The sequence below is a fragment of the Aristolochia californica genome, unplaced genomic scaffold (genome assembly GCF_029961685.1).
Source record: "Aristolochia californica isolate CCGP_79_NKW_82.1479 unplaced genomic scaffold, dmAriCali1.0.hap1 SCAF_8, whole genome shotgun sequence".
Taxonomy (NCBI): domain Eukaryota; kingdom Viridiplantae; phylum Streptophyta; class Magnoliopsida; order Piperales; family Aristolochiaceae; genus Aristolochia; species Aristolochia californica.
In genome coordinates, this window is record NW_027182279.1 from 18,285,118 (window position 1) to 18,299,117 (window position 14,000).

Below are 14,000 nucleotides of genomic sequence, written 5' to 3' on the forward strand. Positions count from 1 at the left end.
TAATATTATTCTCTTTAAAAGGTTTGGATCCATAGGTCATTTGCATCTTTAAAATGTTCCAAGCATGCATATCCATTTTTTAAAACAAGTGTAGAAAAATCTTTCTTATAAAATTCCAAGCTATAAGGGTTGAACTAGTGGAATTTTCCATAACTTAGATAACAAAACGTTTGTGTACATTTGTGGTGTGTGAATAAATTTTATATACTTAAATTTTTCATTTCTTTAAATTACTTCCACACATCAACTCTAAAATTTTCATTTTGTTGTGATCTATTTGCCTTTTATCTCTCTCTTTTTTTTTTTACGATATGAAGGGAAACTGAAAACTGTAATTTTGATTTAAGAAAAAAGTATACATCTAAAATGGGAATGCATAATGCACAAACGTAGAGAGAGATAATTCCAAAAAGTGTCTATAATTTTTAGGGATTGTAAATTATTTTTAGTTTTTATATATCACTTTCTACGATCTTCAAAAAAAGGGGGTGGTAGGGGATTTTTAACTGAGTATTGACTCCCAATCCATAAGTCATTCCTTACAAAAAGATAGCCCATTACGCATTATAAATCAATTTACAGTCATCTATGATCGTTAGGTCAGCTTTTTGTAAATGGGCAAAAAAATGGCTTGTTTGACTTGGGTAAATATCCCACCTCACATTCACTTGGGAATTTAATTTTATTCTCTTTAAAAGGTTTGGATCCATAGGTCATTTGCATCTTTAACATGTTTCAAGAATGCATATCACTTGTTTAAAACATGTGTAAAAAAATCTCTTCCATATAAAATTCAGAGCTATTAGAGTTGAATTAGTAGAATTTAGGGTTTAGGGTTTAGGGTCAATAAATTTTTGTGTTCATTTGTGGTCTGTCAATAAATTCTCTTTACTTACATTTTTATTGCTTTAAATTCTTTCCATACATAAAGTCAAAAATTTTAATTTTATTGTGATCTATTAGCGTTTTATCTCTTTTTTTGTTTACGAGATGAAGAGAAAGTGAAAACTCAAATTTTGATTTAGAAAAAAGTATGCATCTGAAATAAAAATGCAGAATGCGCAAATGTAGAGAGAGAGATTTCCAAAAAGTATATGTAATTTTTAGGGATTGTAAACTCTTTTTAGTTTTTATATATCAGGTTCTGCATTCGCCAAGAAAAGGGGGAGGCGGGGGATTTTTAACTGAGTGTTGACTCCCAATCCATAAGTCATTCCTTACCAAAATATAGCCCATTACGCATTAGAACTCACTTTACAATCATCTATGATCGTTATGTCAGCTTTTCATAAATGGCAAAATAATGGCTTGTTTGACTCCGGCAAGGATCACACCGCACGTTCACTTGGGAATTTAATGTTATTCTCTATAAAAGGTTTGGATCCATAGGTCATTTGCATCTTTAACATGTTTCAAGCATGCATATCCTTTTTTAAAAACATGCGTAGAAAAATCTCTTTCGTATAAAATTTCGAGCTATTAGGGTTGAACTAGTGGAATTGCCAAAACTTGGATAAAAAACCTTTTGTGTTAATTTTTGGTGTGTGAATAAATTTTCTTTACTTACATTAGTTTTGCTTTAAATATTTTTCATACATAAACTCTAAAATTTTCATTATTGTGAGATCTATTTGTCTTTTATCTCTTTTGTTGAGATGAAGGGGAAGTGAAAGCACATGTTTTGATTTAAGAAAAAAGTGTACATCTAAAATGGAAATGCACAGTGTAAAATTGTACAGAGATATAATTCCAAAAAGTATCTATAATTTTTAGTGATTATAAACTCTTTCTAGTTTTTATGTATCAGATTCTGCAATCGTCGGGAAAAGGGTGAGGCGGGGAAATTTTATGTGAGTGTTGACTCCCAATCATTAAGTCATTCCTTAAAAAAATATATCCCTTTACGCAAGATAAATCACTTTATAATATTCTATGATCGTTAGGACAATTTTTTTAACGGGAAAAATAATGGCTAGTTTGAATTGGGTAAATATCCCACGGCATGTGCACTTGGGAATTTAATGTTATTCTCTTTAAATGGTTTGGATCCATAGGTCTTTGCATCTTTAATATGTTTCAAGCATGCATATCCATTTTTTAAAACATGTGTAGAAAAATCTCTTCCTTATCAAATTCCGAGCTATTAGAGTTGAACTAGTGGAATTTCCCAAACTAAGATAACAAAACATTTGTGTTCATGTAAATTTTTTTACTTACATTTGTTATTGCTTTAAATTCTTTCTATACATAAACTCTAAAATTTTCATTTTGTCGTGATCTATTTGCCTTTTTTCTCTTTTTTTTTGTTTTATGAGATGAAGGGAAAGTGAAAAATCAAGTTTTTATTTAAGAAAAAAGTATTCAACTAAAATGGAAATGCACAATGCACAAAAGTAGAGAGAAAAAATTCAAAAAAATGTGTGTAATTTTTAGGGATTGTGAACTCTTTTTATTTTTTATATATCAGTTTCTGAAATCGTCTGGAAAAGGGGAAGGTGGGGGATTTTTAACTAAGTGTTGACTCCCAATCTATAATTAATTCCTTACAAAAATATATCCCATTACGCATGACTAATCACTTTACAATCATCTATGATCGTTAGATCACCTTTTTTTAAATGGGCAAAATAATCTCTTGTTTCACTCGGATAAATATCCAACCGCACGTTCACTTGGGAATTTAATGTTATTCTCTTTAAAAGGTTTGGATCCATAGGTCATTTGCATCTTTAACATGTTCCAATCATGCATATCCATTTTTTAAAACAAGTGTAGAAAAATCTCTTTCTTATAAAATTCCAAGCTATTAGGGTTGAACTAGTGGAATTTTCTATAACTTAGATAACAAAACGTTTGTGTACAATTGTGGTGTGTGAATAAATTCTATTTACTTACATTTGTCATTTCTTTAAATTATTTCCACACACCAACTCTAAAATTTTCATTTTGTTGTGATCTATTTGCCTTTTATCTCTCTTTTTTCTTTACGATATGAAGGGAAACTGAAGACTCTAGTTTTGATTTAAGAAAAAAGTATACATCTAAAATGGGAATGCATAATGCACAAATTTAGAGAGAGATAAATCCCAAAAGTGTCTATAATTTTTAGGGATTGTAAACTTTTTTTAGTTTTTATATATCAATTTCTACAATCTTCAAAAAAAGAGGGTGGCAGGGGATTTTTAACTGAGTATTGACTCCCAATCCATAAGTCATTCCTTACAAAAATATAGCCCATTACTCATTATAAATCACTTTACAATCATCTATGATCGTTAGGTCAGCTTTTTGTAAATGGGTAAAATATTGGCTTATTTGACTCGGGTTAATATCCCAATGCACATTCACTTGGGAATTTAATTTTATTATCTTTAAAAGGTTTAGATCCATAGGTCATTTGCATCTTTAACATGTTTCAAGAATGCATTTCCAATTTTAAAAACATGTGTAGAAAAATCTCTTTCATATAAAATTCTGAGCTATTAGGGTTGAATTAGTAGAATTTAGGGTGTAGGGTTTAGGGTCAATAAATTTTTGTGTTCATTTGTGGTCGGTCAATAAATTCTGTTGACTTACATTTTTATTGCTTTAAATTATTTCCGTACAGAAACTCTAAAATTTTAATTTTATTGTGATCTATTTGCCTTTCATCTCTTTTTTCGTTTACGAGATGAAGGGAAAGTGAAAACTCAAATTTTGATTTAAGAAAAAAGTATACATCTGAAATGAAAATGCAGAATGCACAAATGTAGAGAGAGAGATTTCCAAAAAGTGTATGTAATTTTTAGGGATTTTAAAATCTTTTTAGTTTTTATATATCAGGTTCTGCATTCGCCAAGAAAAGGGGAGGCGGGGGATTTTTAACTGAGTGTTGATTCCCAATCCATAAGTCATTCCTTACCAAAATATAGCCTGTTACACATGAGAAATCACTTTACAATCATCTATGATCGTTATGTCAGCTTTTCGTAAATGGCAAAATAATGGCTTGTTTGACTCCAGTAAAGATCACACCGTACGTTCACTTGGGAATTTAATGTTATTCTCTTTAAAAGGTTTGGATCCATAGGTCATTTGCATCTTTAACATGTTTCAAGCATGCATATCCATTTTTAAAAACATGCGTAGAAAAATCTCTTTCTAATAAAATTTCGAGCTATTAGCGTTGAACTAGTGGAATTTCAAAAACTTGGATAAAAAAACTTTTGTGTTAATTTTATGTGTGTAAATAAAATTTCTTTACTTACATTAGTTATTGCTTGAAATTCTTTCCATACATAAACTCTAAAATTTTCATTATTGTGAGATCTATTTGTCTTTTATCTCTTTTGTTGTTTATGAGATGAAGGGAAAGTGAAAGCACATGTTTTGATTTAAGAAAAAAGTTTACATCTAAAATGGAAATGCACAGTGTAAAATTGTACAGAGATATAATTCCAAAAAGGGTCTGTAAATTTTAGGGATTATAAACTCTTTCTAGTTTTTATTTAACAGATTCTGCAATCGTCGGGAAAAGGGTGAGGCGGGGGAATTTTATGTGAGTGTTGACTCCCAATCATTAAGTCATTCCTTAAAAAAATATAGCCCGTTACACAAGATAAATCACTTTATAATATTCTATGATCGTTAGGACAATTTTTTTAATGGGAAAAATAATGGTTAGTTTGAATTGGGTAAATATCCCAGGGCACGTTCACTTTGGAATTTAATGGTATTCTCTTTAATAGGGTTGGATCTATAGGTCATTTACATCTTTAACAAGTTTCAAGCATGCATATCCATTTTTAAAAACATGCGGAGTAAAGTCTCCTTCTTATAAAATTTTGAGCTATTAGGGTTGAACTAGTGGAATTTCCTAAACTTGGATAGCAAAAGTTTTGTGTTCATTTGTGGTGTGTGAATTAATTTTCTTTACTTACATTTATTATTTCTTTAAATTCTTTCCATACATAAACTCTAAAATTTCACTTTGTTTTGATCTATTTGCCTTTTATCACTTTTTTTGTTTACGGGATGAAGGGAAAATGGAAACTCAAGTTTTAATTTAAGAAAAAAGTATACATCTAAAATGGAAATGCACAATGCACAAATTTAGAGAGAGATAATTCCAAAAAGTGTCAGTAATTTTTGGGGATTGTAAACTCTTTTTAGTTTTTATATATTTGGTTCTACAAACATCGGGAAATGGGGGAGGCGGGGAATTTTTAGCTGACTGTTGACTCCCAATCCGCATGTCATTCCTCACAAAAATAAAGCCCATTTAGCATGATAAATTACTTTACAATCGTCTATGATTGTTAGGTCAGCTTTTTGTAAATGGGTAAAATAATGACTTGTTTGACTCAGGTAAGTATCCCACCGCACGTTCACTAGGGAATTTAATGTTATTCTCTTTAAAAGGTTTGGATCCATAAGTCATTTGATTCTTTAACATGTTTTAAACATGGATATCCATTTTTTAAAACATGCGTTGAAAAATCTCTTTCTTGTAAAATTTTGAGCTATTAGGGTTGAACCTGTGGAATTTGCCAAACTTGGACAACAAAACTTTTGTGTTCATTTGTGGTGTGTGAATAAATTATCTTTACTTACATTTGTTATTGCTTTAAATTCTTTCCATTAATAAACTCTAAAATTTTAATTTTGTTGTGATCTATTCGCTTTTTATCTCTTTTTTTGTTTACGAGATGAAGGGAAAGTAAAAACACAAACTTTTTTTAAGAAAAGGTATATATCTAAAATGGAAGTGCACAATGCACAAATATAGAGAGAGTAATTCGAAAAATTGTCTATAATTTTTAGGGATTGTAAAGTCATTTTAGTTTTTATGTTTCATGTTCTGGAATCATTGGGAAAAGGGGGAGGTGGGGGATAATGAACTGAGTTTTGACTCCCAATCCATAAGTAATTCTATAAAAAAAATATAGTCCATTACGCATGATAAATCACTTCACAATCCGGCTCGGGTAAATATCCCACCGCACATTCACTTGGGAATTTATTGTTATTCTCTTTAAAATGTTTGGATCCATTGGTCATTTGCATCTTTAACATGTTCTAAGCATGCATATCCATTTTTTAAAACATGCGTAAAAAAATCTCTTTCTGGTAAAATTCTGAGCTATTAGGGTTGATCTGGTGGAATTTCCAAAACTTGGATAACAAAACTTTTGCGTTCATTTGTGGTGTGTGAATAAATTTTCTTTACTTAGATTTTATATTGCTTTATATTCTTTCCTAACTTAAACTCTAAAATTTTCATTTTCTTGTGATCTATTTGCCTTTAATCTCTTTTTTTGCTTACGAGATGAAGGGAAAGTGAAAACTCAAGTTTTGATTTAAGAAAACAATGTACATCTAAAATGGAAACAATGTACAAATGTAGAGATAGATAATTTGAAAAAATGTCTATAATTTTTAGGGATTTTAAAATCTCTTTAGTTTTTATATATATGATTCTGCAATCGTGGGGAAAAGGGGGAGGCGGGGGATTTTTAACTTAGTGTGGACTTCCAATGCATAAGTCATTCCTTACAAAATATAGCCAGTTACGCATGATAAATCACTTGACAATCAGCTATGATCGTTAGGTCAACTTTTTGTAAATGGGAAAAATAATGGCTTGTTTGACTCGGGTAAATATCCCACCGCACATTCTCTTGGGAATTTAATGTTATTCTCTTTAAAACGTTTGGATCCATAGGTCATTTGCATCTTATACATGTTTCAAGAATCAATATCCATTTTTTGAAACATGTGTAGAAAAATCTTTCTTATTAAATTCCGAGCTATTAGGGTTGAACTAGTAGAATTTAGGGTGTAGGGTTTAGGGTTGAGGGTCAATAAATTTTTGTGTTCATTTGTGGTTTGTCAATAAATTTTCCTTGCTTACATTTTTTTGCTTTAAATTCTTTCCATACATAAACTCTTAAATTTTAATTTTATTGTGATTTATTTGCCTTTTATCTCTTTTCTTTTTACGAAATGAAGGGAAAGTGAAAACTCAAGTTTTTATTTAAGAAAAAGTATACATCTAAAATGAAAATGCAGAATGCACAAATGTAGAGAGAGATAATTCCAAAAAGTGTCTGTAATTTTTAGGGATTGTAAACTCTTTTTAGTTTCTATATATCAGGTTCTGCAATCGTCAAGAAAAGGGGGAGGCGGGGGAATTTTAATTGATTTTTGGCTCCCAATCCATAAGTCATTCCATACAAAAATATAGCCCGTTACTCATGATAAATCACTTTACAATCATCTATGATCCTTATGTCAGCTTTTGTAAATGGCAAAATAATGGCCTGTTTGACTCTGGTAAATATCACACCGCATGTTCAATTGCGAATTTAATGTTATTCTCTTTAAAAGGTTTGGATCCATAGGTCATTTGCATCTTTAACATGTTTCAAGTATGCATATCCATTTTTAAAACATGTGTAGAAAAATCTCTTTCTTATAAATTCCGAGCTATTAGGGTTGAACTAGTGGAATTTCCAAAACTTGGATAAAATAACTTTTATGTTCATTTGTGGTGTGTGAATAAATTTTCTTTACTTACATTAGTTATTTCTTTAAATTCTTTCCATACATAAACTCTAAAATTTTCAATTTGGTGAGATCTATTTGCCTTTTACCTCTTTTTTTGTTTATGAGATGAAGGGAAAGTGAAAACACAAGTTTTGATTTCATAAAAAGGTATATATCTAAAATGGAAGTGCACAATGCACAAATGTAGAGAGAGTAATTCGAAAAAGTGTATATAATTTTTAGGTGTTGTAAACTCATTTTAATTTTTATATTTCAGGTTCTGCAATCGTCGGGAAAAGGGGGAGGTGGGGGATTGTTAACTGAGTGTTGAATCCCAATCCATCAGTCATTCTTTACAAAAATATACCCCGTTATGCATGATAAATCGCTTTACAATCATCTATGATCTTTAGGTCAGCATTTCGTAAATGGTCAAAATAATGGCTTGTTTGACTCGGGTAAATATCCCACCGCACATTCACTTGAAAATTTAATGTTATTCTCTTTAAAAGGTTTGGATCTTTAGGTCATTTGCATCTTTAACATGTTCTAAGTATGCATATCCATTTTTTAAAACATGCGTAAAAAAATCTCTTTCTGATAAAATTCTTAGCTTCTAGGGTTGAACTAGTGGAATATCCGAAACTTGGATAACAAAACTTTTGTGTTCATTTGTGTTGTGTGAATAAATTTTCCTTACTTACATTTTTTATTGCTTTATATTCTTTCCTAACTTAAACTCTAAAATTTTCATTTTCTTGTGATCTATTTGCCTTTTATCTCTTTTTTCGTTTACGAGATGAAGGGAAAGTGTCTCAAGTTTTTATTTAAGAAAAAAGTATACATCTTAAATTGAAATGCACAGTGTACAAATGTAGATAGAGATAATTCAAAAAAGTGTCTATAATTTGTAGGGATTGTAAACTCATTTTAGTTTTTATATATTAGGTTCTACAATCATGGGGAAAAGAGGGAGCCAGGGGATTTTTAACTCAGTGTTGACTTCCAATGCATAAGTCATTCCTTACAAAAATATAACCCCTTACGCATGATAAATCACTTCACAATCATCTATGATCATTAGGTTTGCTTTTTGTAAATGGGCAAAAAAATGGCTTGTTTGAATCGGGTAAATATCCCACCACACGTTCACTTGGGAATTTAATGTTATTATCTTTAAAAGGTTTGGATCCATAGGTCATTTTGATCTTTAACATAGTCCAAGCATGCATAGACATTTTTTAAAACATGCGTAAAAAAAATTTTTCTTATAAAATTCTGAGCTATTAGGGTTGAACTAGTGGAATTTCCCAAACTTGGATAACAACATTTTTGTGTTCATTTGTGGTGTGTGAATAAATTTTCTTTACTTACCTTTGGTATTTCTTTAAATTCTTTCCATACATAAACTCTAATATTTACATTTTGTGGTGATCTATTAGCCTTTAATCTCTTTTTCTGTTTATGAGATGAAGGTAAAGTGAAAAATCAAGTTTTGATTTAATAAAAAAGAATAAATCTAAAATGGAAATGCACAATGCACAAATGTAGAGAGAGATAATTCCAAAAAGTGTCTATAATTTTTAGGGATTGTAAACTCTTTTTAGCTTTTATATATCAGGTTCTTCAATCATCAGGAAAAGGGGAGGCGGGGGATTTTTAACTAAGCGTTGACTTCCAATCAATAAGTCATTACTTGCAAAAATATAGCCCGTTACGCATGATCAATATCTTTACAGTCATCTATGATCCTTACGTCAGCTTTTTGTAAATGGGAAAATAATGGCTTGTTTGACTTAGGTAAATATCCCACTGCACGTTCACTTGGGAATTTAATGTTATTCACTTCAAAAAGGTTTGAATCCATAGGTCATGTGAAACTTTAACATGTTTCATGCATGCATATCCATAGTTTAAAACATTTGTAGAAAAATCTCTTTCTTATAAAATTGCAAGTTATTAGGGGTGAACTAGTGGAATTTCCCAAACTTGGATAACAAAACTTTTGTGTTCATTTGTGGTATGTCAATAAATTTTCTTTACTTAAATTTTTCATTGCTTTAAATTCTCTCCATACATAAACTCTAAAAGTTTCATTTTGTTGTGATCTATTTGCCTTTTATCTCTTTTTTTGTTTACGAGATGAAGGAAAATTGAAAACTCAAATTTTGATTTAAGAAAAAGTATACATCTAAAATGGAAATGCACTATGCACAAATGTAGAGAGAGATAATTCCAAAAAGTGTCTCTAATTTTTATGGATTTTAAACTCTTTTTAGCTTTTATATATCAGATTCTTCAATCGTCAAGAAAAGGGGGAGGCGGGGGATTTTTAACTGAGTGTTGATTTCTAATCCATAAGTCATTACTTGAAAAAATATAACCCGTTACGCATGATCAATCACTTTACAGTCATCTTTGATCCTTAGGTCAGCTTTTTGTAAACGGGCAAAATAATGGCTTGTTTGACTCAGGTAAATATCCCACCGCACGTTCACTTGGGAATTTAATGTTAATCTCTTTAAAAGGTTTGGATCCATAGGTCATTTGCATGTTTATCTTGTTACAAGCATGCATATCCATTGTTCAAAACATATGTAGAAAACCTCTTTCTTATAAAATTCCGAGCCATAAGGGTTGAACTAATGGAATTTCCAAAACTGGGATAGCAAAACTTTTGTGTTCATTTGTTGTGTGTAAATATATTTTCTGTACTTATATTTGTCATTGCTTTAAATTCATTTTGTTGTGATCTTTTTGCCTTTTATCTCTTTTTTTTTTTACAAGATGATGGGAAAGTGAAAACATGTATTGATTTAAGAAAAACGTTTACATAAAAAATGGAAATGCAAAATGCACAAATGTAGAGAGAGATAATTCCAAAAAGTGTAGGTAATTTTTACGGATTGTAAACACTTTTTAGTTTTTATATATCAGGTTCTACTATTGTCGAAAAAAGGGGGAGGCGGGTGATTTTTAACTGAGTGTTGACTCCCATTCCATAAGTCATTCCTTACAAAAATATGATCGTTAGGTCAGCTTTTTCTAAATGGGCAATACAATGGCTTGTTTGACTCGGGTAAATATCCCATCACATGTTCACTTGGGAATTTAATGTTATTCTCTTTAAAAGGTTTGGATCGTTAGGTCATTTGCATCTTTAACATGTTTCAAGCATGAATATCCATTTTTTAAAACGTGCGTAAAAAAATCTCTTTCTTATAAAATTCTGAGCTATTAGGGTTAAACTAGTGGAATTTTCCAAACTTGGATAACAACAATTTTTTGTTCATTTGTGGTGTGTGAATAAATTTTCTTTACTTACATTTGTTATTGCTTTAAATTCTTTCCATACATAAACTCTAAAATTTTGTTTTTGTTGTGATCTATTTGCCTTTTATCACTTTTTTTTGTTTACAGGATGAAGGGAAAGTGAAAACTCAAGTTTTGATTTAAGAAAAAAGTATACATCAAAAAAGGAAATGCACAATGCAAAAATGCAGAGAGAGATAATTCCAAAAAGTGTCAGTAATTTTTTGGGATTGTAAACTCTTTTTAGTTTTTATATATCAGGCTCTTCAATCGTTGGGAAAAGGGGGAGGCGGGGGATTTTTAACTGTGTTGACTCCCAATCCATAAGTCATTCCTTACAAAAATAAAGCCCGTTACACGTAAATCTATTTACAGTCATCAATGTTCATTAGGTCAGCTTTTTGTTAATGGACAAAATAATGGCTTGTTTGACTCGGGTAAGTATCCCATCGCAAGTTCACATGGGAATTTAATGTTATTCTCTTTAAAAAGTTTTGCTCCATAGGTCATTTCCATCTTTAACATGTTTCTAGCATGCATATCCATTTTTTAAAACATATGTAGAAAATCTTTCTTATAAAATTCCAAGCTTTTAGGGGTGAACTAGTGGAATTTACAAAACTTGGATAACAAAGCTTTTGTGTTCATTTGTGGTGTGTGAATAAATTTTCTTTACTTAAAGTGTATTTATGTTTAGGGATTATAAACTCATTTTAGTTTATATATACCAGGTTTTGCAATCGTCAGAAAAAGGGGAGGCTGGGGATTTTAAACTGAGTGTTGACTCCTAATCTATAAGTCATTTCTTACTAAAATACAGCCCGTTACGCATGGTAAATCACTTTACAATCATCTATGATCGTTAGATCAGCTTTTTGTAAATGGTCAAAATAATGGCTTGTTTGACTCGGTTAAATATTCCACCACACGTTCACTTGAGAATTTAAAGTTATTCTCTATAAAAGGTTTGGATCCATAGGTCATTTGCATCTTTAACGTGTTTCAAGCATGGATATCCATTTTTTAAAACATGTGTTGAAAAATCTCTTTCTTATAAAATTTCAAGCAATTAGGGTTGAACTAGTGGAATTTCCCAAACTTGGATTACAAAACTTTTGTGTTCATTTTTGGTGTGTGAATAAATTTTCTTTACTTACATTGTTATTGCTTTAAATTCTTTCCATACAAAACTTTAACATTTCCAATTTGTTGTGATCTATTTGCCTTCGATCTCTTTTTTTCTTTACGAGATGAAGGGAATGTGAAAAATCAAGTTTTGATTCAAGTAAAAAGTATATAACTAAAACGGAAATGCACAATGCACAATTTTGGAGAGAGATAATTCCAAAAAGTGTCTGTCATTTTAAGGCATTTTAACTCTTTTTAGTTTTTATATGTGAGGTTTTGCAATCCTCGGGAAAGGGGGAGGCGGGGTATTTTTAACTGAGATTTGACTCCCAATCCATAAGTCATTTCTTACAAAAATATAGCCCTTCTCGCATGATAAAGCAGTTTACAATCATCTATGATCGTTAGGTCAGGTTTTTGTAAATGGGCAAAATAATGGCTTGTTTGACTTGGATAAATATCCCAACGCACGTTCACTTGAGAATATAATTTTTTTCTATTTAAAAGGTTTGGATCCATAAGTCATTTACATATTTAACGTGTTTTAAGAATGCATATCCATTATTTAAAACATGTGTGGAAAAATCTCTTTCTTATAAAATTCCAAGCTATTAGGGTTGAACAAGTGGAATTTTCGTAACTTGGATAACAAAACTTTTGTGTTCCTTTGTGGTGTGTGAAATAATTTTCTTTACTTACTTTTTTTATTGCTTTAAATTCTTTCCATACATAAACTCTTAAGTTTTCTTTTTGTTGTGATCTATTTGCCTTTTATCTCCTTTTTGTTTACGAGATGAAAGGAATGTGAAAAGTCAAGTTTTGATTTAAGAAAAAAGTATACATCTAAAATAGATATGCACAATGCACAAATGTAGACAGAAATAATTCCCAAAAAGTGTTTGTAATTTTTAGGGACTGTGAACTCTTTTTATTTTTTATATATCAGGTTTTACAATCGTCGGGTAAAGGGGGAGACGGGGGATTTTTAACTAAGTGTTGACTCCATCTCCATAAGTCATTCCTTAAAAAAATATAGCCCGTTACGCATGATAAATTACTTTCAATCATCTATGATTCTTACGTCTGCTTTTTATTAATGGCCTGTTTGACTCGGGTAAATATCCCACCGCACGTTCACTTGATAATTTAATGTTATTCTCTTTAAAATGTTTGGATCCATAGGTCATTTGTATCTTTAACATGTTTCAAACATGCATATCCATTTTTTAAAACATGTGTAGAAAAATCTCTTTCTTATAAAATTCCAAGCTATTAGGGTTGAACTAGTGGAATTTCCCAAACTTGGATAACCGAACTTTTGTGTTCATTTGTGGTATGTGAATAAATTTTCTTTAGTTACATTTTTTATTGCTTTAAATTCTTTCCATACCTAAACTCTAAATTTTCATTTTGTTGTGACCTATTTGTTTTTTATCTCTTTTTTTCTTTACGAGATGAAGGGAAAGTGAAAATTCAAGTTTTAATTTTAGAAAAAAGTATAGAACTAAAATGGAAATGCACAATGCACATATTTGTAGAGAGGCAATTTCAAAAAGTGTCTATAATTTTTAGGTTTTTTAAACTCTTTTTAATTTATATATATCAGGTTTTGCAATCTTTAGGGAAAGGGGGAGGCGAGGGATTTTTAACTGAGTGTTGACTCCCATTCCATAAGTCATTCCTTACAATAATATCCCGTTAAGCACGATAAATCACTTTACAATCATCTATGATTATTAGGTCCGCTTTTGGTAAATGGGCAAAATAATGGCTTGTTTGACACAGGTAAATGTCCCACCGCACCTTCACTTGAGAATTTAATATTATTCTCTTTAAAAGGTATGGATCCATTAGTCATTTGCATCTTTAACATATTTCCAGCATACATATCCATTCTTTAAAACATGTGTAGAAAAATCTATTTCTTATAAAATTCCAAGCTATTAGGGTTGGACTAGTGGAATTTCCCAAACTTGGATAACCAAACTTTTGTGTTCATTTGTGGTGTGTGAATAAATTTTCTTTACTTACAT